The 27,890-nt window shown below is 40.2% G+C and overlaps 1 protein-coding gene across 4 annotated transcripts in view; it reads right to left on the reverse strand.

Moving 5' to 3' along the window:
* The window catches only part of KCNIP4 (potassium voltage-gated channel interacting protein 4), a 1,008,442-nt gene that overhangs the window by 298,683 nt on the left and 681,869 nt on the right, over positions 1–27,890 (reverse strand). The gene's annotated exons all lie outside the window — the stretch shown is intronic.

Genomic DNA, 27,890 nt, shown 5'->3' on the forward strand with positions numbered 1-27,890 from the left:
CAGTTCATTTTTAATAGCCACAAATCAGAAAAAAAAAGCCCACCAACAGTAAAACCATGGCCTAGTCACACATAAAGTACCATGCAGTAACAAGAATCCTATGAACACAGGCCACAATGGGGGTGAATGTGGTAAAGATGATTTTGAACAAATAAAGCTAACAACAAAACCATGCATACTATATGCCGTATGATTACATAAAGAACCAAAACCAAATAAGTCATCTCTGCTTAATTGGAAGAGCAATTACCAGAGAGGGAGGGTATTGCAATTGAAAAGGAACAGGAAGTGGTTTCTAGAATACTGGGATGTCCTTAATCTGGTCAGTGGTCACAGTGTGTCTGGTTTGTAAAAAGTCATCGAGACATAAGCATGATAGGTGTACTTTTCTGTGTATATATATTCTGTATATATGTATATATTCTTTGTATATATATATTCTGTATATATTATATATATTCTGTATATATATATTCTGCATATATGCATATATATGTTTTCTGTGTGTGTGTGTGTGTGTGTGTGTGTGTGTGTGTGTATATATATATATATATATATAGTACTTCAATAAAAATGTTAAGAAATATCTGGCCCTGGCTGGTTGGCTCAGTGATAGAGCATTGGCCCAGCTTATGGAAGTCCCAGGTTTGATTCCTGGTCAGGGTACATAAAAGTGACCATCTGCTTCTCCATAGTTCTCCCTTCTCTCTCTTTCTCTCTTCCCCTCCCACAGCCATGGTTTGAATGGTTTGAGAAAGTTGGCCCTGGGCACTGAGGATGGCTCCATGGCTTCGCCTCAATAACTAAAATAGCTCAGTTGCTGAGCAATGGAGCAGCATCCCCAGAAGGGCAGAGCATCAGCTGGTAGGCGGCTTACCGGGTGGATCCTGGTCGGGGTGCGTGCAGGAGTCTGTCTGCCTCCCCTCCTCTCACTTAATAATAATAATAAAAAAACCTTAGAAAAACCTTGGTAAAAACAATATAATATATACTTTATATAACCTGATTTCAAGCTGAACCTCAGGAACACTAAGTTCACATTTGAAAGAATCTATCTCCCAGATATGGCTCCTTAGGTGGGGTGCTTGGATCGGATGAGAGTTGAACAGTGTTGATTTCCTGATTTGGAAAATGGTTATGACTTTTTGAAAAAATGTCAGAAACCTTTTGTTAGAGAAGGGAATTCATTAATTGCCTCACTGGTGATTATTACATGATTCTAAGACTTTTCTCCCTGGGTGATGACTGGGAGTGGGGCGGAGGAACATCTAGTTAAGATATTTCTATTTTGAATGTCTCTAGGTTTTTCCTATTTATGACAAAAAGTATTTATTTTCTGGCATATTCAACTATAATGCTTTATTTTTAGAATGGTCTGGGTTTAGCAATAGCAAATATATATTGATTATCATTTACATGCCAAGAACTAGAGCGAATCAGGGCAGACTGGGGGTGCAGCTGGAAAACCAGGAGAGCCTCTTCAGGCCTTCCGTGTCCCGTCTTCCTGTGGAGTCCTGTGGGCTCTCCTTTTCTCCAGTTCCAGTTCCCCAGTCCATCATCCTGCCCTGCCACTTCCCCCGGACTCCACGGTCAGACAAGGCAGCCATACTTCCCCGCCCTGCCACTTCCCCCGGACTCCACGGTCAGGCAAGGCAGCCATACTTCCCCCGGACTCCACGGTCAGACAAGGCAGCCATACTTCCCCTGCCTTCGTCAGCCCCCTTTATTGTCCACCAGGCTCATCAATGGCACTCAGTAAATTTTACTGCCCGTTTCTTCTGCATACTGGCACTCTTGGGTCATTAAGATAATGCTACTACCATTGCTTCTGTTTCTGCCACAAACTCGTGTTATGTGATCTCAGCTAAACTCATGGGACGCTACAGCATTCTTTTTTATTAAGTTGTACTTCATTTTCTGTTTTGTGCTCTCAAGCCACCATCAACTCCTCAAAAAACAAGAACACATACACCAGAAAGCCAGGGCCCTCTGCTTTACTGAGTGGGTTGAGGTCATCAGTTTCGGTTCCACCTGGAAGCCTCTCAGTGTCCTGATCCAGACCTTTCTACTTTCTTCCTGCATTGGAGGAAAAGCTGACTGTCCTTCCTTTTTGTCAAGTTGCTTTGACACCAACTTTCTTCTGTACATTCTTTCTTAGCCACTTCCCTCCTACCTCATGTCATCTAGCTTGAGTCCTCAAAATGAGACTAAAGTGGTTCTGAGGTACTCCCAGACCATTTATTACCAAAGTCAATACCTTTCCAAGTTCATTTTCACCATCACCAAGGTGATTTAAAAACGTTACATTTTACTTTTGAAATTCTCTCTTCTTTGACTACTACACACAGATGGTTACTACTCTGTCTTTTTGTTCCTGTTCTTTCTCTCTTCTATTCCTGTTTTCTAAAAATACACATTTCTCCAAGCTCATATTCCCTGTCTACTTCTCTGTCAAGGTGATCACTTCAACTATCCTCAAAAATCCTTTACAGCTTTTTATACAAGAAGGCCAAATTGTGGGCCAACATAGAACACCATACAAGCTCCATGGAGCACCATAACCTTTGGCTTTGAACACAACTGGCAATGATCGCAGAAATCATTATAATGGAGTGATACTTCTTGACCCGGACAACTGGCCCCTGCTGGCAGCAACAGCCTCATATGCTGATTTCAAGGAAGCTCAGGGATCCTTTACCAACAAACCAGTCAACAACTTGGCTCACTCAAAACAGAGTCAGTGTAGATATCTTAACAAAGTGGGCATTCTAGAAAAGATGGTCAAGTTCACCAGACATACTCTTATATAAAAGTATATCATTGCTGCTCTCTGCTGGTCAAAGGCATATTCTCTTCTGTTAAGATTAGCAGAGATGTGGAATGGGTCAAAGAAGAAAGATTGAGTCCTTTCAAAATGCTATGCACCAGTGCTAAATAACTGTACTTGTTAAAATGACTTTATAGGCTATGATAGATATTCTTATAAACAACAACAACAATCTTAATTTAAATGAGGATCTATTGGACCACTAAAGCAAAGACATACTATTAATCATCAATTTTATTTTACTTTATTTATTTATCTATTTTTGACAGAGACAGACAGAGAGAAGGACAGATAGGGACAGACAGACAGGAAGGGAGAGAGATGAGGAGCTTCCATTCTTCACTGTGGCTCCTTAGTTGTTCAGTGATTGCTTTCTCATACATGCCTTGACCAGGGGGCTCCAGCTGAGCAACTGATGCCTTGCTCAAGCCAGCGACTTGGGCTCAAGCCAACGACCTCTGGGCTCAAGCCAGCAACCATAGCGTCATGTCTATGATTCCATGCTTAAGCTGGCAACCACGCGCCCAAGCTGTTGAGCACACACTCAAGCTGGTGACCTCAGGGTTTCAAGCCTGGGTCCTCTGCATAACAGTCCAATGCTCTATCCACTGCTCCCTGCCTGGTCAGTCAGTTTGTGGTAAGAACACTAACTATGAGATTTATCCTCTTGCCAGATTTTAAGTGCACCATAGAGTGCTGCTAACTGCAGGCACAGGATTATAGGCTAGAAGTTACTTGTCCTGTGTAACTGAGACTTTACGCCCAGGGAACAGCAGCTCTGCTCCTCCCCCCTCGGTCTGCAGCAGCCACCGCTCTGTGTCTATGAGTCTGACTGTTTAAGAGCCCTCAGATAAGTAGGATCATGCAGCACTTGTCCTTCTGTGACTAGCTAATTCAACCAATTCATCCCCATTTTTGTAGACCTTTTTAGTTAATAGATCATATAGGCTGTATCACATATGTCAGCAAGCATTAAATTAGTCACCGGTTTTTGGTGCAGAATTTTCCATTAGCCATCATGCTTGCATTTTTGTAGGAAAACCGACAAGTCTTATTGAGTGTCATTACCGTGATGCATTGCAAAATCCTAAACTGTCTTCTGAATCCTAAAAAAAATATCAAATTTAATTATGTATATTTGTGCAATTTCCATGGAAATTTTAACTTTAAATTGTTATAATTTCCAAAACAAAGCTATTTTTTTCCCCACAGGTTTAAAATACAGTCGGTAGACACCTGGCGACAGAGGTTTTTAGAGCACAGCCCTCATGCTGACACTAACTGTGTAATTTAAAATAATGTCTTAAATTTCCCGAGCCTTGAAAATATTTCTGGATGCCTTCCTTACCCTAAGGTCCCAACATATTCCTGTGCTTTAATTTTATTTAGAACTGTTTAACGGCCTTTGGTACAACGCGCCTGTTCACTGACCTTCTGTTCCCCACCTAATGACTTGCCTGAAGAACAAACAACCTCTGGAGGAAGCTAGTGATCTTTTGGGAGAATTAGCAAAGGATAATTCTTCAAAGAAATAATGGCAGCGGCAAAGTACACAGACCCAACAATGCTTTCTTCTTTTCAAATATTACCACTCTGAAATGTGATTTGGCTCTTGTTTCGTGTCTATTGGTTCAGAAAGTAGGGGTCGGGTTGTCACTGGGTCTGCAAACTAGAGGTTACAGTTGCTGAATGGAGAGTAAACTATCCAATTGGTAGAGATGAGCCCTAGCCAGAATGTCCCAGAACATTCCTATCCTCTCTTCCATTTCTAAGAGACTACCGTGAATGCCTGGATTGACTAAAATTTTGAAGGACGCAGTTCAGAGACCTATATTCTGAGGGATGCTAGTGGATCATCTTCCAACCCAAGCCAATGCATCAGGTTCAGTGCCAATGCTGGAGGGACCCAGCAAGATAAATTTTGTAGAGAAAATAGGATTCAGGGAGAGACCCACAGTCCTGATAACCTCTAGGGTAAGGATTGGTTCAGGTCACACAATTAATCTGGAAAAATGTATCTTCAAGGGTCACTGTCCCTTCCCTTTGAGCACCTTCTCCATTGATTAACCCCTCCCGTCTTCCTCCTGTAGGACCTCCCCTACTTTCCTACTGCTGCTGCCATACGACCTCAGGTATGTTTGTGCTGTGCTCAGACCTGCTTCCTTACCCTGAACCCTGTGATCTTCTAGCTGCTTCTCAAACCTGAACTCTCTACTCCATTCTTTGATTGCCCCTAATGAGCTCATGATTACAACTGGTTAATATCCCCTTTTCAGTCCTATCTTGGTGAAATAGTTTAATATTAAGGTCAGAGTAGAACATGGTAAAGGATCAACTCTTCCAGTTTTCAAGTGCAGAAAGACCTCAGAATTTTCGTAGCTGCCTGCTCACTGGTATACCAGAAGGGCTGCCTGTCACATCGCAAAAACACTGTATCTTCAGGGAGACAAAGTCATGAGTGGTATTCCAGAGATGGCAAATACCCTGAGCATTTCAACGCCTGTAAGTGGTATCTCTTAAATCACAACAGCTGATTCTTTAAACCCTTTTGATATGGAGACTGGAAGGGACTCTTTCTCTCCCCTCCTCCTCCAGTTATTTTCTTTCTTTCCTTTTTTTTTTATATTTAAAATGTGAAGATGGCATATCTTTAGGGGGGAAAAAGCAGGCTTCTTTTGATTGTGCACTTTTATGAATTGGCAAACTATTTTAGCTTCTTGTAATCTTATTAGAAAGTTGTTTTCAGAGTAACATCTTAGATCTGCCTTTGTGTAAAGCAAGGTTATGTTAGAGCTAGTGTTCTTCATCTTTTCAGTGGGTATAACAATTCTTAACTCAGCATTTACTACTATGATGACACCTAAGAAATTGATAAGGATAATTATGGTTAGATTATTAACATACTAATGGAAAAAGTAGTAGAAAACTTAGTAATAGAAAAACTTGCTATAGTAATGGAGAACTTTAGATTATAGAATGAGTTTGTTTAAAAATAATGTTTAACGAAAAATTTATCTTCCTAAAATGAGTGTTTTTTCCTCTATCTTTGACGCCTCAGCTTTGAGTCTAACAGAAACTTCTGGTGACCTTGTGCCCCAATATAGTCTTTGCATTCCCTAGGATGAAATCAGAATAAATATCCTCAGTTGTCACCATCTCTGTGACATTGTTGGTGCCATTTCTGCCCCAAAGTTCTCTTTGTTTTCAATTTGCTCTCACCCCTACTGCCTCTAAATCCCATTCAAATTTACATAGTCTTACTTTCTTGAAACACAGTTCAAATGCCCTATTTTCCATCTGATTCTCTCATCTTATTTTTTCCTTAATGTTTTTATACCTTGCTTTCAATGACAAAACTTGTATTTCTCCAAACACAAATATGCTTCCTCATGCTGTGGCCTTTCTGTCCTAGGGAGTCTGTCTTCATTTTCATTCGCCCTGGGAATTACTCACCCGAAAAGCTCAAATTCTGAACCCTTTCCTAGTACAGAGGTAAAACACTTCCCTTTTGTTCTCTCACAGTTGTTTTACATCCTGGTGGTAGATGGAATATTGGCTTCTTAAAGATGTCCGAACCAAATTTCCAGGACTTGTGAATATGTTACCATATAAGGCAACATGGACTGCATGTGCGATTAAGAATCGTGGGTGGAAAGATTATCCTGGATCTGCTCGGTGGGTCCAGTGCATTCATAGTGGCCAAAATGGACCAGGGAGGTGGAAGAGTGGCTGTCAGTGCTACAGCGTAAGAAAGACTCGACCTGCCCTTGCTAAATCTGAAGACGGCAGGGGGGCCATGAGTCACAGAGTGTGGGTAGCCTTAAGAAGATGAAAGAGAAGAAAACAAAAGAAATAACAAAGAAGAATCTCTCCTGGAGCCCCTAGAATGGATCACAGCCCTGCCGACACATTGAGATCGGCCTAGTGAAACTCATCTTGGACTTCTCACCTCCAGAACTGTAAGATAATAAGCCATCAAAACAACGTGAAATACTTCAGGTAAAATTAAGTTTATGGTAATTTGTTCCAGCAGCCACGGGAAACTCATATAATCCCTCCACTGTAACTAGCTAGCTCGCTGTTCGGGGACTGGGGTTTACAGTTTGCATTTGTTTTAGATTTTCTTTCAAATGGTGTCCCAGGTCAGACCCAGATTCGGATTTCCCAATGGGTTGTCTCTGGAGCAGGCATTAGGAAACTGAAAGCTGAGTCATGAGCTGTTATAAACTCTGAATTAGTTTGGCAGGGCTGCCATAATGACTTACCGCAGACTGGGGGGCTTAAATGACAGAAATTTATTTTAGCACAGTTCTGAAGGCTACAAGTCCAAGATCAAGGTGCCAGCAAATTCTTTTCTTCCGAGGCCCCTCTCCCTGGCTTGCAGATGGCCACCTCACATAGTGACTCCTCTGGGGGTGCCCATCCTTGGTGTCTGTTTGTGTGTCCAAATAGTCTCTTCTCAGAGGGACACTGGTTGAATTGGATTACACCCTACCCTAAAAGATTCATTTTAACTTAATCTTCCCTTTAAGGTTCTTATCTCCAGACACAGTTTCATGCTGAGTTACTGTGCTTCAACATATGAATTTGAAGGGGGCACAATTCAGTCAATGAAAAGAACTCATTACTTGCTTCAATTACTTGCTTTGTGCTCTGAAAAGAAGAAAATGGAAAGAAAAATAAGAAAAAAAATATAATAAAAGTAAAAAAAAAAAACCAACTAAAGTAACCTACTTTCAGTGTCATTAGAACAGTCAGAAGTGTTTTAGGTAAGCTGAGAAGAAAACCAACAATTATTTTGAGTGCCTGCAAAGTAAAATGGTCAGTAGAAAAACTATGAATAAGAATGCACTGTCCAGACAGCTGTCCCCTCAAGAAAGGACTTCTTCATCTGCACAGAGTGCTGCCATCACATGACCCTCAGCTACCAGCCCTTCAAAGATGGCTCCAGCAGCTGTCAGCCACCTTGCCCATGATCACGCCCTTCCCAGGGTGACCCATGTCCAATGACATATTAGCTTTCCATCTTGCCCCCACGTGGAATGAGTCTGACAGGCATTTGGCTCCAGCCCCTCCATGGAGATTCTGAAGTTCCGGCTCAGGCTCCATCACTGTTCAGCATCTTCCTCTGCTCACTCACTCTCCTCCCCCCTCCCATGGACGCTTATCCCAGGAGCGTGTCATAGTAAAAGGAAATACCCTGTACACTGTACACTCATAGGGACTTCAAGCTAGGACACTCTTTTCAGAATGAAGAGGACAGAAGTGTGGAAAGGTTCATGCATTTAAAGTAGTTGAACAGCTTGTCTTCCTCCGGAGTCGGTGTCCTTTCCAATACCCCGTGCTTCTCGCGCAGGTCTTTGTGCCATTTGGAAATTTCATCAAGTTAAAGTCACAGAATACATATCTCCTGGAGAGCCAATGTGCCTGAAGCACCAGAAATTTAAAACACAGTTTCTTAGATTTAAAATATCAGATTTGAGTGCAAAATCCAATGCGTCCTGAAGTCAAAGCATGACCCTTCAAAATAAATCTCTTAACGGCCTGCCGCTTTATTGTAGTGGAAGGGCTGATGGGTTCTAGAACACCTGGACAGGAGGGACGCCCACTGGAGCCTCAATGAGCTTCCGTGTTATTTGCTCGGGGGAAGGTTTGATCTTCAGTGAAAAGAAGTGTGGATCACATGAGCGGTGATGAATTGTCTAGCCTTAGGAATTATTAGTAACGATCATTGATTGCCACACGGAAGGGGTTAGTTACTTATAGAAATTCTAGGACTTTTATATTTCTGGCTCATGACGGCTTTTTGGTTTTAGCTACGCCATTTTGGAGATGCAATAGGAAAGATTATCTCTAATCATCTCCGACTTGCTGCCTCAGAAATGCAATTTTCAGCCAGTGTGCCCAGGGCCCTGCTGGCTCCCAGCTGTGCCAGCATCAGCAGCGAAGGCCGAGGCCAATGGTGCCGGCCTCCCGTCCTGCCTGTCCCTCAGCCTGGCTTGCCTTTGTCATGCCTTCCGAGCGGGTACAGACACAAATGGGGTGTGTGGAGATACGTTCACGCTGGAGATGTGTTCACGGCTATTTAGCAGGCAGTAATCATCCTAATGCCTTGTAATGACCGGAGGATTAAAGGATTACACTGTGAATATTACGGATGGCATATAAATGTTTGGGCATTAACAACCAGCGCTGTAAATGGAGACTAACCCTGTGAAGGAGGAGAAAGCACCTGTAGGTTCCTGCTGTTTACTTATATCTGCCTAAAACACAAAAGAATGAATCCTCAAATGTAAACCACAGGAAACAATTTCTTTTTTTTGGGGGGGAGGGAGGAGAGGTGTTAAAGGAACAAGTTTTTTTATGCTTTTACAAAAAAAAAAAAAATAGCTGTAGAAGGTAGAACCCCAAAAAGTCAGGTAGAACTATAGGCATTTTTTGCTTCCTTTTCTTAGGGGAAGGGAAGTTTCCTCAGCCCCACCCCCATCCCTTCATGTCCCAGGTTGAAGACAGGCTATACTGTAGGGTCCATCACATCTTCTGCACAGAGAGGCACTTACGCCCCTTTCCTCTCGGCCTCAGCAACGCGGGAAAAGTCCCAAGTGCCATCGAGGACTCCTCAAAAAAGAATGAAGTCACTTCTACTAAGTAGCCTCTCACCCTAGGGAGGGGACCAGTGCTTCATCACTGGACCCCAGTCTTTCTTTCCTTCCGCCATCCTCTCACTAAACCCAAGCAGACATTCATTCACAGGCTTAGCATCTGTGCAATATAGTCTGTCTTTCTTTCTTTTAGAAGAAGAACAACAAAAGAATTTAAAATACCAAATGTCCAAAGACCTCTGACAAAGAACAGCTTCCTTCTCGAGCTGAAAAATCCCTCTTCTCATCCATAAACGTGGATTTAACCATGTAAAAATATGTATTTATACAGAGACTGTGATGGTTTATTCCCATAGGAAATTAACCTTGTGTTTTTTTCTTTTTTTGTGTGTTTATGCTTCTTGATCGCATCAAAGGTTTCATTGTGAAATTGGACATTTGTTCTTTTCCAGATAATCCAGGTCACAGGTAAGACAGGATTTGTATATATATATATATATACTTAGCATTTCTTTCATTTCGAATTACAATACATATTTGGGATTTACTTCTGCAGTGTCGGCTTGTGCTTATGATAGTGTCTAAACCTGAAAGATATCAGAAAAAAAAACCCCAACCTGTTGTCATTCATACTTACTATTTATACAGTCTTCTTATTGGGAACAAAAGGTAAAGAATTCACAAATACCACCGTCTAAGCACCCGCTTCAAATGAAACATCACGTTTCAGCTTGCAAAATAATTTCTTTACAATTAAGCGAATGGCAAAAGAAACATGTCAGTTGCTTCTTTCTTCCCGGAGAAATTGGCAGGCTGACTGCGTCCTAGGAGCGTCTCTGCATTGAATTTGAGAAGTGTTAAAGAGAAGGAAAGCTGTCGTTTTCAATCCAAATCATGGTGGTACAGACAGTGTGGAGAAGAGATATGCACATTTCAAGTGAGGGAAAGTGGCTGGACAGAGGAAGCAGGACTATCGGCTTCAGGGGACAGCGTAGAAATACTTGCCAAATCCTAAATTTGGAATTATTTTTCTTTTCAAGATGAATATAAAAGTACCTAAAAGTCAAGGAAAATGTTCTTCCTTGCATGAGCCCCAGAAGCCTTGGACTCCCCAAGGGGGGGGGAGAATGCCTGCCCCCTACCTAAAGGCCACAGAGCACCTCAGTCTGCCATTTTGCTTGAGACCCATTTCTTTAAACTGATCTGTAAGAAAAAGCTATGAAAGACATTGAAGAGCACCAAGATGATTGCTGGGTAGTGGAAAGAATCCTCAGGACTATCCCCCTGTCCTTCCAGATTCTGCTTTTCTGGTTACCAATCAAACAGTGATTTTGGAATTGCTATGAAGAGATTATGCAGATGTAATTAAAGTCTTAAATCCATTGACCTGTGGAGATTATCCCCAGGAGCCTAATCTAATCAGAGCAGTCCTTTAAAGCACAGAACTTTCTCCAGCTGGTAGCCGAATTAGAAGAAAGAAAGACATAAAGCAGAACTCAGAGGGTCATCGCTGGTTTGAAGATGGGGAGGGTCCCATGAGAAGAAATGTAAGTGGGATTTAGTCACCGACAGTGACCCGTGGACAATAACCAACAAGGAAAATGGGACGTTGGCCCTAAATCCACATGGGATTGAATCCTATCAGTGATTTGAATGTGCTAAGGAGAAAAGTCTTAGGGCTTCCAGAGAGGAACTCATTCTGGGCAACTCTTGCGACACTCTGAGCAGAGAAGCCCGTTAAACCACGCCGGACTTCTGATTGAGAGGACTATGAGCAAATAAAAGCGTAAATATTTGGATGTGGACTTTTCCTGGACTCCTGCTCCCTGTGACAGCTCCTAACAGACTGAACTGTGGTTGGGTTGCATTTTTCAGGAATTTGGCATGGTGATGGGGCCAACTTGGACTTGGTGAACATGTTAAGGACACTACTCTTTTATGGATTCTTGCTGTATTGGCCAAGAGTTTGGTTAAAGGCTTTTAATCACTGTAAAAAAAAAAAAAAAATAGAAGACTGGATAAAGAAGATGGGGCACATATACACCATGGTATACTATTCAGCTAGAAGAAATGATGACATCAGATCATTTACAGCAGAATGGTGGAATCTTGATAACATTATGTGGAGTGAAATAAGTGAATCAGAAGAAAACAAGAACTGCAGGATTCCATACATTGGTGGGACATAAAAATGAGACTAAGAGACATGGACAGGAGTGGGGTGGTTACGGGGGGTGGGGGGAGGGGAGGAGGGAGAGGGGGAGGGGGAAGGGGAGGGGTACAAAGAAAACTGGATAGAGGGTGATGGAGGATGATCTCTCTTTGGGTGATGGGTATGCAACAGAACTAAATGACAAGATAACTGGAAATGTTTTCTTTGAATATATGTACCCTGATTTATTGATGTCACCCCATTAAAATAAAAATTTATTTATATATATATATAAAAAGTATAAATATTGAGCCATTAAGTTCGTGGTAGTGTGTTGCCCAGCAAAATGGAGAACTAACACACTGAGTATCTACCTTTAGGTTTTTTTAATTCTATGGGATATCTGTGACTTTTATTTAATTATATACAACTGATGATAATGCAAATGGTTTTTGTTTACAGACATCCAAATATATTTTATCCATCAGAAATATCTCCCTCCACTCTAAGGAATAAGCCAGTTTCACATCTGTTTGTAAATTCACGCCAGCAATCCTTATCTGCCTATATATAGGTGGCACTTTAAATTCTCTTTTGATCCAGTTGTAACATCTTACTGGTTCCCTTACTAATTAATGAGTTAAATAAAATATTTATATTTTCATGTTCATTTATACATATGTTTAATATTTATAAGATGTGTTTATATAGATATTTATAAAATTTTATATCCATATCAGTCATAGTTTTTCCCTCTTCAAAATGTATCACTTAACAGAAATGTACTCAGTCAGGACAAATGTGTGTTCATCTTATAACTTACATCAAGAAGAGGGTTAACTGCTATACTTAAATTCTCATCAACAGCCATACTCAACTAAAGATTTCACTGAACCCTTAGCTAAATGAGGTTGAGCATAAACATTAGATCCACACTACAAATATGTCTATATATTATTTGTAATTTATTGCTTATCTCTTTATGCTTAAATAATAATGTTTAACTCAATATATGCAATCCCTTTTAGAGTATAATCCCTTTTAAAGATTTCTGTCATTCTCATTGTACATTTGCTTTTTCTAAAGTTCATCATTAAAATGATTTTTTTAGGGTGGAAGGGGTGGGGCAAAGGGTATAAAAAGGGACAAATGTAAGGTGATGGAAAATGGGTGATGGGTACACAACATAAAGAACAGTTCAAAGGCTATAGAAATGTTCACCCGAAACCTATGTGCTCTTATTTGTCAATTGCACCATTAAAGTTAATTTTCTAAACAAAATTAAAAAAAAATTGTCTCAGATTCTGGGAAAGAGAAAATTCCTACAGTGGTATGAGGAGCTAAGATTCCGTCAGCCAGAGAGATAGGGTCAGTCACCAGCATGCTGTTTGCATTCCTACTACCCATGCCTACCCAAATAAGATGCAGGTAGCAGTGCCTTCTCTACTTCTAAATGATAAGAATCAATCCTCTTGTCACATTATGCTGCAGTCACGCCGTCCCCGAATAACCTCCCATAGATAGAGCCCTCAGCGAATTTCTCATCAGAGGTATGCGTTTACACATGGCAAGTCTCTGAAAACTAAAGCAAAAAACAAAATACAACTTTCAACTTTCAGAAACTATGATGAGGCTTTAAAACGCATCAGAATAACAAACCATTTTCATATTCAAAACAAACTGGGAATTGGTTTAGTAATAAGCACAGTGAGCGTTGTAAGGAAACATTGTTTCTGGGCTCTATAAGCATACACATCATGATTCCTCATGTGTACTGGGTGGTCCATGTCCACTTCCCTCTCCCACCCACCCTCATCCCTGTTTTCCCCGGTATATGCACTCTGTGTCTTGGGAAAGAAACCAGGGTGCCCAAGATTCCCAAGTCCTCTGGCTTCTCTTTGGGTTCAGCCTGTGGGGTGTCCTGGCCTGAGTCAGGAGGGAGGAGGAAAGGGAGATGGAATTTTTTTAAGCTCCTTCCCCAAGGCTTGGCTGCAGTTGGGGGTACTCAATGACCAAAAGCCACAGGTCATCTCTTGGCCTTCTGTAAGCCCCCCTTCCCTCAATACCCACCAGGTTTCAGCAGCTACTCCTTCTTCATTTCTTCCAATGTCAAGACTGCCCAACTGGCCTGGCTTGAGAGACTGTACTATTCCTCATGGTTTCCCCACACCCTTTGTAAGTAGTTCCTTTATTAAGCTCTCTTTAGATTACCCAAGGTGTGCGTTCTGTCTCTTCCCAACTTGGCCCCCAATGGATACACCCACCGAATATCACTACCACTAATAAGCTTGTTGCTTATGGACTTCCCCAAAGTTGTTCAGTGTCTCACATATAAATGGATTTATGGAAAGAATTTTTTTCTTTGAGGTTACAGGTTAGACAATTTAAAAAAAGATGATAGAAAAACATCAGGTAATACTTCCATATATTCTGGCATTTTAAGTAAGTTTATGCCCATATAAATTATTAGCAACTTTTTCTTTCAAACCCTAGACTAAATACTACTCAGTTGCAGGGTTCCCCATGCGGCCCCCTGAGGCCATTTATCCGGTCCGCCACACTTCCGGAAGGGGCACCTCTTTCACTGGTGGTCAGTGAGAGGAGTTTTTTTTATAGTCCGGCCCTCCAACAGTCTGAGGGACAGTGAACTGTGTAAAAAGTTTGGGGACCCCTGGGAGAAACTGTTGGCTAATGATTAACTTTTTGCTCAGTAGCTTAAATCTGTGATGATGTTTATGTTTGTTATATTGCATTTTCTACCTTTAGGCTAAGAAATCATGTGCTCTTAAACATTGTTTATTATGAAAAAACAATCTATCCCAAAATAACAACCTTCAAAGAGTAAAAACAGTGCATGTCTGAGTCAACAATTCCTAGGATGCTGGATTGAAAACTGAGTAATGCAGTTAATAGTATAAAAACATGGAATGTTGACAATACCTAAACCATATCTGGATAACTAAATGACGTCACTCTTTTCATCAACTTGCACAGCCTTTGCATATTCCGTGATGATAGTTGTGTTTTATCTAATATCAAAGCATGCTTTTACCATGCTACCATATAATATTTTCACCAAATGCTAATCACTTTCTAATTTTAACATAGTTAAATGTCAATAGTAATCTACTGCCATCAAGATGTAATAGTATTGTTTTCCTCTTCTTTTTTTTCAGTTCAGAAAGTGTTGTTCCTAACAGAAAATGGAACTAAGTTCAAAATGTGATACTCCAGAAGAAAAAAAAAAAGCCGCTGAAGTAAACAACATTAAGAAAGGCCAAGTCAAGTGAAAAATTACAGCAAACAACAGGCCATTTATCCCTATTGAGAAAGACAGCACAATTCAATTTGCTAAATTGTTTTCTTTATCTCGAAGTGGCAAGGCGAATGATCTATCTGTTTTGATAAACACTCACACTTTGCTGAACAGAAAACTGCACGACTTCTAACATGTCAAATTTGAATACAGTAAAAGAAGATGTGAGTTACACTGGCTTTGAGGGTGCTGCATCGGAAGATGAATCAGTGGCTTAGAACTGCCTTCCCAGTAGCTTTATTTGAAACGAAACGCTTTGCTTAAGAAGAATTACATAAGTGTGCAAACTCAAATCATAATTGATTATGTCTCACTCCCGACATTTGAAATGTTCTAGAAACTCTAAATGCAGTAAAAGGCTAAGAAGATTATCCAAAGAGGAAGGTCTAGCTTGATCAAAGACATTGGCAGTGAATTAGAAAGGGTTTATAGTTTCAGACTGAACAATTTAGCAGAACTCTGAATTCCTGCCTCTTTCTTCCTTCATGAATTTATGCATTGTACTATTTATTAAAATACTCTTCTGTGCAAACTTTGTCCTAGGAGATGGTGAGTAGATATGCAAATCTCATGGTCTTCAAGGAAGAGAAAAGTAGTCAGGAGAATTCCACCGAAGTAACTGGAATGACAATGTATTTGAACTTGCTCTAAAAGGCTGCTCCCGAGCCACATAACTCTACCTTAGCCTGGAGGAACCAGGGAGATAGATTCTAAGTCAGACCTGAAAGATGAAGAGGAGGTATCCAGATGAACAGAGACGACTCACAAGTGAAGGAGATTCCAAGGGGAGGGGGAGACATTTTCAAAATTCTGCAGATGAGAAGGTCCTGGACCATTGCAGGAATCCCACATCAACTTGGGCAGAAACAAAGATGTAAAGTTTAGAAAGAACATTGCTGATATAAAGATGAAGAAAGAATTTTTAATAAGATGAGCTAAATAATCTATATTTTATTAGTATGTGGCCCCAGAATCCCTCTTCCAAAAGAAACAAGCTTTGTTTAGGAATATATATTTATATAATCTTGGGTCATAAGGCAGCACTCTAGGGGAAGCTGGGAGCAATCAGTGAAATGAAAACAACAAAAAGCTAGCTAGCTGCACCACACTGAAAACAAGCAGGGTTTTATGGTTTAAGAATATAGGGGAAAAATGAGGAGTAGGATTAAAGAAAGAGCAGGGATAGATATAGGAAGGGGGGACAAAGACATACTGAGAAGATTTTAAATTTTTTTTCTTAGCTTTGTTGAAAGTGCCCTGTCATCACCATCATCCTCCAAATACTCAGTATCCTCTTTCCTCAAAGACAAAAGACACATATAAATGTTTAGTGTTTTGTTTTGTATTTGTAGAAATCAAAGGAAGTTTCATGTCTGTTGTGATAGAAGGACAGAGATGGACAGAGATGGACAGACAGAGCTGAACCTGCTAGAATGAATAGGTAGGATAAAAGTATCTGAGTGGAGGAAGGGTTTCGGAGTGAGAGGTGACTCTGGCACCTGCAGAACCCCGGGAGGAGGCATGGGACTCTTCACAAGGCTATGAGCAGGAGTCCCAGCCTCTGGGCCGCTTGAAGTGGGAACTCCATCTGACACCTAAGACATTTAGAACTTGGGGAAGCTTGGGATTGGTTTTTAAGTGCCGGGGGTATGAAGCAGGGTCGTGCTTGACTCCGCTTGTGCTCTTGATACAAGTTTGGAGGAAAATAAGACTGAAAGCAGGGAGGCCAGTTAGGGAAGCATCTATGTCGGGTCACTTGCAAAACTACCCTTGACTTTGACATTCTGGGAAAGCTCTACTGACTATAATCTCAACGAGCCTGGTCCCGAGCTGAGAACTCATGCCGGGTCCCGAGACATTGGTAGAAGACCCTACCCTGGTCTTGGAGAGTGTGAGCAAATGTGTGCATCGGGGAGGGGATACTTATAAAGGGGGGCAGAAACAATGACATGATTCCACTGCTTATTGTGCTAAGACAATTCGTGAGTACAAAATTATGTGTGTGTTTACCCATTTGATAAAAAAAAAAATTGTTGAAAGTTAATTGAATCAAATTGGAAATTTAGAAGCCCTACATTTTGTAGGTACAAAAGTAGACCTAAATTTAGAGACTATCAGTCTTAATAAGCAGTTAATAAAGGAACTGGAAAGAAAGGCAGTCTGTTGACTTGGGTGCTTTGCAAAGACAAGCTTCAAGCTAGCCATTACTTCTTGCTAATTGACACAGATGCTAATGAATATAAAATTTATATCCTTGCTACCATAACCTATCTCCACACTCACTCCATATCTCGTCATCAGAGTTACGTTTCAATCTAAATTTTACTTGTGAAAAGACAAATAACCTTTCTGTAATATTGAAGTCTCTTTTTTAATGTTGTAAGAACTATAAACTCAAGACTTGTAATGTGTATTAAATAAAATTAGTAATCTTTGTTAGAATAATTGCAATGGAAACCTTTCTTGCTAAAAGACTTCATTCTTGCTTGTTACAGCAGGCTGATTTCAATTATACATCATAGCGGTACTAACATCTTTGATCTAACTCTAAGTTACTCAATCTATATAAAAGAATTATGAAGATTTTATTGAAATTAGAATTATAACTAACAACGTCCATCGTTACATCTGGCCCTTAGCTCTCTGTCTCAGTCCACTCGGGCTACCATTACAAAATAACATAGACCGGGCGCTTCAAGAACAGGAATTTGTTTTTCACAGTTTTGGAGGCTAGAAAGTCCAAGGTCAGGTGCCAAAACATGGTTGGGTTCTGGAGAGAGCTCTCCTGCTGGCTGGTAGTTGCTGCCTTATAGTTATGTCTTCACATGGAGAAGAGAGTAAGGGCAAGTTCTCTCATGTCTCTTCTTATAAGGGCACTAATTCCATTAAAAGGGCCCCATCCTTATGACCTTTTCTAGACCTAATTATCTCCCAAAGGCCCCTCTTCTAAATACCATCACATTGCCGATTAGGGCATCAGCATATGGATTTTTGGGGTGGGGACACAATTCAGTACATATCAGTCCCTCTGTGCTTGTATGACAGCCTTTGAGAGTCTTCCCTTCCTTTATTGTAGATAAAGGAAGTAGGTGATGTGGATTCCTGCTAAGGTCGTCTACTGCATAGGGATGTCACTCCAGGGATTCACCCCTTCCTCTCCTACATCCTCAACTCTTCCGTCTCTGCTTTGTGGGTCCCCTCAGCTCACATAATATTGTGAGTGCTCCCTTTGTTAAAATAAATATAAAAATAAAGTAAAATTTAGGGGGTCTTTTAACCCTATATCCTGCTTCAGCTTACTGACTCATTTCTTTACTCCTTGTTACAGCAAGTCACCCTAAGTACTATGTCTGTGTTCGCTATTGCTAGTTCCTCTCCTTGCATTCTCTCATTTAAAAAAATAATAACACCATAACCGAAAATTCAAACTATATAGACTATGTATCTACAATCCGGTATTTCCCACCACTTGCTCTCCATCACCTTGACTTAGGCACTCTGGTCCTCCTCTAGTCATGGAACTAGCTCCTAACTGACCCTCTTGCTTTCACCAGCATACCTCCTCTATAGATTCTCAGCATAACTCTCTACGTGGTCCTCCCAAAATGTCAGCCGCACCAAATCATACCACTTCTCTGTGCAAAACCTTCCAGTGGCTTCCCTTGGCACTCAAAGTAGAAGTCAAAACCTAATAACCACCCATACCATTTTATATCATGTAAGCATTGGGGGAAAAGGGGGAAAACGGATATGCCTACAGGTCATAAACCTCTGGTCTTGTAACTTCCATCACTATTTTTAGATGCCTTGCTCATCTGTATGTTATTTCCTATATTATGAAATTTTCCATAAGAACAACTAAGATCCAAAACTAAAAAAAATGGTCCAGCACCTGACATAATTTTATATCAGTTAGTGAAATTTCATAATCTTTTTCAATAAATAGGTAAGAACAGAACTCAATTTAAATTCTGGATAAATCTTGAATTTATCCAGAACAATATATTGTTTAATAATAGTAGTATCTTCCAAAATTTTAAGGGGAAAGTGTGTGTCAAATGTTAAGGATTCTACATATATTCTCTCTGTCATCTTCATAACAACCCCAGAAGAGAGACGCAGCAGAGAAAGACAGCTGCCCACAAAAGACTCAGGCTCGCTTTCAATACTGTGAAATCATCACCGGGAAAAAGCTGTCCAGCCAGCAACTGCAATTCCCCATATTTGTAACATTTTAGTGAAGCCAGATGTGTTATAGATTTAAATATAAAATCTAAAACTATAAAACATCTAGAAGAAAACAGGAACATGTTCTTAGTGATCGGCTTTAGATCAGGTAAAGATTTTCTAGATATGAGAACAAAAGCAAACTATTATATATTTATACAATGTAATATTACTTAATAAATATATGAGCTATTGAAACACAAAATAAGGATCTCAGAATAATTATGCATTACATAAGAATTTAGATAAAAGAATACACTGTTATTCTCATTTCTAAAATATTTTTAAAAATTAATATAGAAAACAGAGCCATAGTTGTATAATATTGGGTGGTGGGGAGGGCCAGGGGGGAGGAATTACAAAGACCATGAAAAAGCTTTTGAGGATAATAAATACATAGGTTCACTATTTTGATCAGAATTATTTTATATGTATATAAAATAATATATATATCACATTAAAGATTTAAAAGATATGTCAGTATAACTTAATTTAAAATGTCAAAATAGAAAACAAAAAGAATTATCATTTAGGATTTTTTCTGATTCAAATATGTTACAGATTCATTAAATTCTTTTTTTTCCATCATTCACTCAACCATTTGCATAAGAACTAGAGATAACTTTGGAATCCAAAAACAACTAGTGTCCATCAACTTACAGTGCTAAAAATTCACATTTGTGTGTGTGTGTGTGTGTAGAAATAAATAGGTTATGTGCCAAAGCTTATTTGCTGATATTTTCTTTAACATTGACATTCAAAGCACTATTGCCCTTTAAAGATTAGTCAGTCACTGGCCATCAAGCCATCAATTGTCACTTTTATTTAGTGCATATTTACCAAATCATATATTTTTCTCACGCCTGTGCAAAGTTCAGATTATCTTCAAGGGTGCGGAATGTAAAATAAAAATCCTGCTCACCTACCACTTCTAAATACTTTTTTTAAAGATTAACAATGAGACTGAGGGTCATACAGACGATGAACTGTCATTTCCAGTTCTTACTGATAATTGCATTCTCCTATCTTCTTTTGTGAAAAGGGAAGCACCTGGATAGAAAATATGCAGTGATTTCTGGTCCTGAGAAAGAGTGCTGGTACTTTGAAGAAGCTAGCTCAGTGTCCTCAGGAAATCAGGGTCTTGTCACCATTATCATTAGGATTTGCACAGCTTTGAATCCACCTTGCCTTCTTGGTAGCAATGAGTTTTTTTTTTCTAAATAATGGGTGTTTCTAAACAGATTCATTTGTCCATTTGCTTGATTAAAAGATCATTTTTTAATCTTTTAGATAAAGAAGATATTGGGCAGATAAAATATATTATGCTCACTTTGTTAAAGATGGCGCTGCCCACATGGAAGCCCGTCACCCAGGTGATGGTATTTGGTTGCTCTTCTTGCTTGGGATGGGCATGATTATATTAATGTGTGTTGGGGGTGGGCTGTGGGCAGGCAGGATCCTTGTAGCTTGGGGCTTGCTTTTGGGACTAAGCCTTCCCCACCCTTTTTGATGTGGGGTGGTGCACTCTCATGAGGAATCCCATTATATCTCAGATAAGTGACTTTGTATCAGAGTCTTCCTTGTTTGTATATTGGATTAAAGGTTTTGGTTTCTACACTATAAAGTGGGGCAGACTGGGAGCTTGCTCTCTCTCGGTTCCTGAGATTAGCATTAGAGAGGAGAGCAGAGAAAGGCCATGTGGAGGAGAGGAGAGGTAGCCAAGATGGTGGAGTGCTGAAAGAGAAGCCAGTTTGTGTAGAGAGAAGGAGATGGGAAACAGAGGTGAATAAAGCTGGTGAGGTAGATACCTTTGATTCTAGGAAACTTGGATAAGTCAGCAGCTTTGTGAGCACTGAATAAGTGGGTTTTGGAACCCAGTGTGTGTTCTTATTTGCCCACCAGGTGCAAGCTAGAATTAAAGATGATGGCTCATCAGCTTTTGGCTCCGTTGTTTCATTACCGTCTGTCCGAATCTAATGTGAACCTGCATGGGCCAGGCGGCTGTGATGGTGGCTGTGGCTACTGGCTTTACAGAAGAAAAAAAAGGAAAAAAATAAAAGAAGGAAAAAAGAAAGGAAGGGTAAGCAGTCTAGTTTCACATACTAGAACAATCTCATCTTATTTTCTTTTAATCACTGCCTTTATCCCAGCCATATTTGGTGATGGGATGGACTAATTGGGAATCCTTTATCCCTAAGGGTGATTTATGATAATATATCTATTGCATATATATCAGCAGAAATACAATTTCTCATGTAAAAGGTAATTTCCCCTTTTATTAATATAGACGTTTTATTTGTTATTCTAATTCTTCTTTAATTCCCTGTGCCAGATGTTTTCTATATCTCTAACAGCTGTATTTAATCAACAGATTTATTTTTTAAATAAAAATGGGTTATAATTTAGCAACTTTCTTAATATGCCAACTACTTTTTATATATTTTTTAATTAATTTTAGAGAGAGAAGAAAACATCAATATGTTGTTCCACTTATTTATACATTCATTGGTTGATTCTGGTATGTGTCCTGACTGGGGACTGAACCCATGACCTTGGTATATTGGGATGGCTCTAACCAGCTGAGCTACCTGGCCAGGAAAATATGCCAGGTTTCCTTAACTTTCACTTGTATTCTGAGAGATTGTAGTAATTTTCTATTTAATTGCTATCAACAACTGAAGTATTGACTGGTTCAGGTTTGAGTTACAAATAAATCTATATAACGCTTCCATTTTCTCTATTGATCCTTTTTTGCCAACTTCTAATTATGCTTTCAGGTGGGAAAATGGCCAACGCTAATTGTATCCATGACAAAGTAAGTTTTATCTCAACCTTTGGGGTAAAGGAGAAAATGAGTCCTATCCATTAGGGAATTGTCAACAATGTTTTTCTAAAACAACTGTTAACAAGCTCCTAGACAAATGGTGACCTATGTAGACTCAATAAAAGCAGATTCTGCAAAATGACATGGTTCCCTGTACTGACAGATAATTCCTTCTCTTTGTGAGAGACAGGTACTAAAGCTGTCCTGCTTTTAGATAATTACACCCAAGCATGGTTCTTCCTGGACAGTTTCCAAACCATTGCACTCTCTCAAATAATTGACGTTACCATGTCTATATACCACTTAAGTGCTAAGTGCATTTTTAGCAGGGTTGGAGAGGTCAAACTTCACTCAGAACACTTGGTGGGGAGAATCTAGACTCCCACAGACTCACAGAATAGGGATGGAGAGCATGCATTTAGGGTCAGAAAGCCTGCATTCAAGTCCTGGCCCTTCTTTCTAGCTTCGGGTCCTTAACCATGTCACCAAGCAGTTGCTTATTTGTAGAATAGGAATAGTCATTGTTAGCTCCATGTTTCCTGGGAGAAATACATGTAATAATACATGTGAAGGGGATAAGAGCACTCAGTACATGCTCCATCCATGGTAGCTTTCATATATTTCCAAGACACTGAGCACTGGCTGACATTTCTATAAGGGCAGGTTCCAGCTCTTTGGACAATTGGGGACTTATGCTATGTAAATTCTGATCATTTCCCCAATATTATGTTACTTAGCATAGTTATCTAACTTTCCTCACAGCCAAGACCTGGTAAGCACTTACTATGTACCAGGCTCTATTCTGAATGCCTCAGCTGAATCAACTCAATATTCATAAAGTTCATATAAGGTAAGAAAAAAATATATTGTTTTACAGGAAAATATAACAGAAGTAGAGGATTGCTGTGTATTGTAAAATTAATGGGAGAGCTAAGGGCTTCAAAAGATGAAACTGGACTACAGATCATCTAAAAGATGACCTCTTGTTTTATTGCCTCTCTTTACTGAGATGTAATGTCTTTAAGGGAAAGATAATTATAAACGTTTCTTTGATGCCCTCTAAGCATTCATCATGGTGCCGTGGGATAGCATGAGTATTGGTCTTCAAGAAGTGCTCCATTTATCTGAGGCCATGAGATGTGCGGAGATAGTGGAACAATACCATTGTAAAGCCCTGACTCTGTGCCATGTATTGGGTTCAGTGCATTATTGACTTTATTTAACCCTCACATATATAAAACCCTTATCTCAGTAAGTGTGCTTACCCACATATAACAGTCAGAAATTCCAATTTTCAACATAGACCCCACTATTCTGAGTTTGGGCAAAAGTGGAATTCATTAAAGCAGTGGTCCCCAACCTCCGGGCTGCGTACCGGTACCAGTCCGTAGACCATTTGGTACTGGTCCGCAGAGAAAGAATAAATAACTTACATTATTTCCGTTTTATTTATATTTAAGTCTGAATGATGTTTTATTTTTAAAAAATGACCAGATTCCCTCTGTTACATCCATCTAAGACTCTCTCTTGACGCTTGTCTCAGTCACGTGATACATTTATCCGTCCCACCCTAAAGGCCGGTCTGTGAAAATATTTTCTGACATTAAACCAATCCATGGCCCAAAAAAATGTTGGGGACCACTGCATTAAAGGATATTAAATAACTGAGAATAGTCTAAGAGAGCCAGAGAATCATTCTTAGATGAATCTTGGTCATGTTCAATGACCAATTTCAGCCCTGGGACAACCAGTGCACAATTTTCACAGCTAATACTTGACACCTAGTTCCCTGACACTCCTCCCCTTGGAACCTGGGGGACTCTAGCTTCAAACCCAGTCTTATAATGATGGATCTGATTGGTGGAGGGTTGGGTCAAATGTCTGAACCCTAGCTGCAAGGCAGAATGGAAAAGTGAGTTTTGTGGCTTAAATTTGGACAGGAAGAGACATAAGACAGGAGACCCCAAATTATAGGAAAGGTATTTTAAAAGTGCTAGAAAAAAAACACACTTGGAAAATATCTGCTATACCACCATTTACAGATGAGGAGACAGAGAGGCTCAGAGGTTACCACGTCACACAAGTGGTAAGCAGCAGACTGAGCAAGCAGGCACAGACCGGCCTGCATCTGGGTGTTGTCCGCCACATCAGGCTGTCTCTCACACAAACAAAGAAGAGGACAATCTATCTGAGAGGTTCAAGTCAACAGGATGGGAGTGTAGAGAAGGAAGGCTCTCTCCTCGCGGGGGTGATCTCCAAAGTCCCCCAGGGAGAAACATTATCTTGACAGCTCCTTAGAATCCTAATTACAAGACTAAGGAACCACTCTCAGGACTGATTTAGTCTACACGCTTTTAGAGAGTAGGAAACTGAGGCTCAGAGAAAAAAAAAAAAAATTGGTTTGTCCACAGTTCATAGCCTCTTAGTGAAAGTAGCTTACAACCCAAGGCTGTGACAGGAAGGCCTCACAGAGAGCTGCTGACCTCCGCTAGGTAAGTTCACCTCCTAAATCATGTCTCCGGCAGAACCGTTGAATGGAGTTTTTCTGAATTAATAAGCAGCAGGAGAGAGGAAGTCACATGTTACGGTCTAAACAAAGAAGAAAGGCTTTTATTTCGTGGCTTGTCACAGAACACTCTTTACAACCAGCTGTGCCCCAGGAGGTAAAATGCTCTTGCTCACAACAGAGAGCTTTTCTTGTCTCTGAACGCTCCATTCCTTTCCTGCTAATGCCAAGTGCAGATGGCAAGGAAAGAAAAGGTCGCCTGCCTTCCATCTAATGGGGCACTGATGTCCTTAAGTGCTCACGTGACCTGTCCCAGAAAATGTCAAATTGCACTCTTAGAACTCTTAGCTGGCAGTTAGCTGAATGGCTGTATTGTCCAGTCAATGGGTCCATTCAATTTTCACCTTTCATTTTAACACTAAAAATAAAAATAAAAATAAAAAACCCTGAGGAACAAAAGAGTTGGCTTCTCAGCTTTCTGGACAAGGTAATTATATAGGTGTGTCTTCTCTGGCCTTAGATCTGATAAAGTTTCTGAGAAGAAGTTTTGTTATTTTACAAAACAAAACAAAACAGAACAAGATTTGGAGGTGAGCTGGTCCTATGGTACAATCACAACTCTATCCCTGATGGTGTGTGACCTTGAACAAAAGACTTCACCTTTCTGAGACAGTTTGTTTCCCTACATTGGTAGTGAATTAGAAATATGTAAGCACTTGACATTTGTTAAGGACTTGCTGTGCGTGGGGGATTATTAGTTTTACCCTTTATTTTACTTATTTTTTTTTCTTTTACCAAAGCTGGTCTCATCCGAAAGAGCTCTAATAAGCATTCTGTATTTGATATTTCTATGATATTAAGTTCTGTGTATAAATAAGCATTAGTAATATTAACCCATTTAATGTTCAAAAACTTACATAAGGTACAATTTTGCTCCCTCCCCTTTACAAAACAGGGCACTGAATGCCTCCTCATCTTAACAGAAATTTAGACAAGTTTCTTCTTGACTAGCGGCTCCTGACTTACTTTTTCTTAGAGTATTTATTTTACAATATTTGAAGTTATAAATTCTTTCCCTGAGTCTTTGAGATGCAAGTCTTCCAAAACCAAAAAATATCTTCCTCAAGGATCTGATTATACCCCCTTTAAAAGGTTATCATCAACAAAGACAGGCCCCCTAGTTCAAGTCTCTGTGAGAGAGGAGGAGCCAACCTCTGATAAATAATTAGCAAACACGGCCCTGGACAGTTGGCTCAGCGGTAGAGCTTCGGCCTGGCGTGCGGGGGACCCGGGTTCGATTCCCGGCCAGGGCACATAGGAGAAGCGCCCATTTGCTTCTCCACCCCTCCCCCTCCTTCCTCTCTGTCTCTCTCTTCCCCTCCAGCAGCCAAGGCTCCATTGGAGCAAAGATGGCCCGGGCGCTGGGGATGGCTCTGTGGCCTCTGCCTCAGGCGCTAGAGTGGCTCTAGTGGCGCGGCAGAGCAACGCCCTGGAGGGGCAGAGCATTGCCCCCTGGTGGGCAGAGCGTCACCCCTGGTGGGCGTGCTGGGTTGTCTGACTGTCTCTCCCCGTTTCCAGCTTCAGAAAAATACAAAAAAATAAAAAATAATAAAAAAAAAATAATTAGCAAACACAAGCCTCCTAACATTGACCAACCGCCCCTGGAAGGGACTCTAGTACTTTTCTATTATTTCACCTCGGCATTTAAAAATCCTCCTACCATTTTTTACAGAGGAGTTGTGTACAATCTCTCTCTTTTACTGCAGTAGTCTTGACCCTTTTTGCAATAGTCTTGAACAGAACTTTCATTGCCTGACAAATCCAGTGCAATTTTCCTTTAACACGGGCCCAAAGTCAACAAGATTTGTGTCAGATTATGTGTACTCTTTTTCTGTGGACTGGAATGGAATTTAAGGTTGAGAGGGTAGCCTAAATTCTTATCCCAACAAGGTCATTGCCTTGCCAAGGTGATCTAACTCACATGGCCTTGATTTGCTCTTCTAGGGCGTGAGGAAGCCTCACCAGACTCCAGGTTTCACACTTGGATCTGGCAGATTGTCCCGTAGGCCCCGTGCCGAGGGGACCCAGAGGAGTCTGAGAGCTGCAAGATCGTCCATGCTTAAATAAATGAAATAAATTGGGGTTCTGTTCTCAACTCATTTGAAAGAGATAGGTAGTGTTACAGCTGAAAAAAAAACAACAACAACAACAACATGTAAAATAACATCACTGCATCCTGACATTTTTATGGACTTTTCTAGATCTAACATTTTAAAGCTCTTTCCAAACTTCAAGCCCCCTCCTAGGATATCAGAATAAATCCAGCCCTTCACTTCTTCCCCGAGGGTCTGCTTTCACAAGTTCAGCTAGCTCATCTATTTAATCTAATCATGTAGCTGAAAAACAGGCATCCAGCGAGTGGATGGCCCTCAGGTAATACATATTTACATTTTAATAGGCTCTATTATGGAGATGACTTCCATATCCCCCCCAAATTTTACTTCAGTGGTGGGAATTTCAGATCCCTGCGCCATGGTGACTGGTCCCATGGGCTTTTTTATTCAAGTTATTGAGTACCCATTATAGGCAGACATTATTTCAGTGTAGAGTACAAATCCAGTGCCCCTTAACCTCCCAGAGAACACAATCTGGTGGAAGATATTTGCTTTTCCTCACACTCTTTGAAGTCTGGTTTAGAAAGGAGAATGGATGCTTAGGTTCTTTGGAGTTGCAGTGCAATAAGAATGCTTTAAGCATGAAGTAGGTGTATGATATCTTATCAGACAGACATTATGGGGAACAGGTGATTATGTTTCCCAAGGGCAGGGAAGCTTATATTAATCTTTATATTTCTTCTCTCTGATCCTCTACCTTGCACGTACCCTATACAAATTTGGGGTTAAAACATGGCTATTAAATGAGTGAGTTTGAATATTTAAAAAGTACTTCCTGTATTCAAGTTATAACACATCGAAAAAGAAAACTTCAAACAAAGTTTCCAATAATTTCTCCACATTTCCCAAGCTATTACACTTTTTGAAATTAAATTCAACCGTTAACCTCAGCTTGAACAAAACCTGTCTATTAGCATGCCCCAGGCAGGTTTATCAAAGACATCTTTTCACTATTAAAACCTCAACCTACTTCAGCTACGAATCCCTGTGGATTTACTTAGCATAAGACACTATCATTTCCATCTTCATTACAACCTATTTTAATTATCTGCCTTAGAAAGAAGGCCCTACTCCTTAATGAAAGTGGTTAGTCTGGGGGCTTCAAAGAGCACAAGGCAGTTAGTTTCAAGGCTTAATTTTGATTATATGTGTTAGAAAATATGCCTGGAAGTCAATGCAATTTTTTTTTTTTACCTGTTTCTCTAGTTGAAAAACATAAATATTTATAAAAATGAAGATTTTATAGTGGCCGTTTTCTGTTC

This window comes from Saccopteryx leptura, chromosome 5 (genome assembly GCF_036850995.1).
Source record: "Saccopteryx leptura isolate mSacLep1 chromosome 5, mSacLep1_pri_phased_curated, whole genome shotgun sequence".
NCBI lineage: Eukaryota > Metazoa > Chordata > Mammalia > Chiroptera > Emballonuridae > Saccopteryx > Saccopteryx leptura.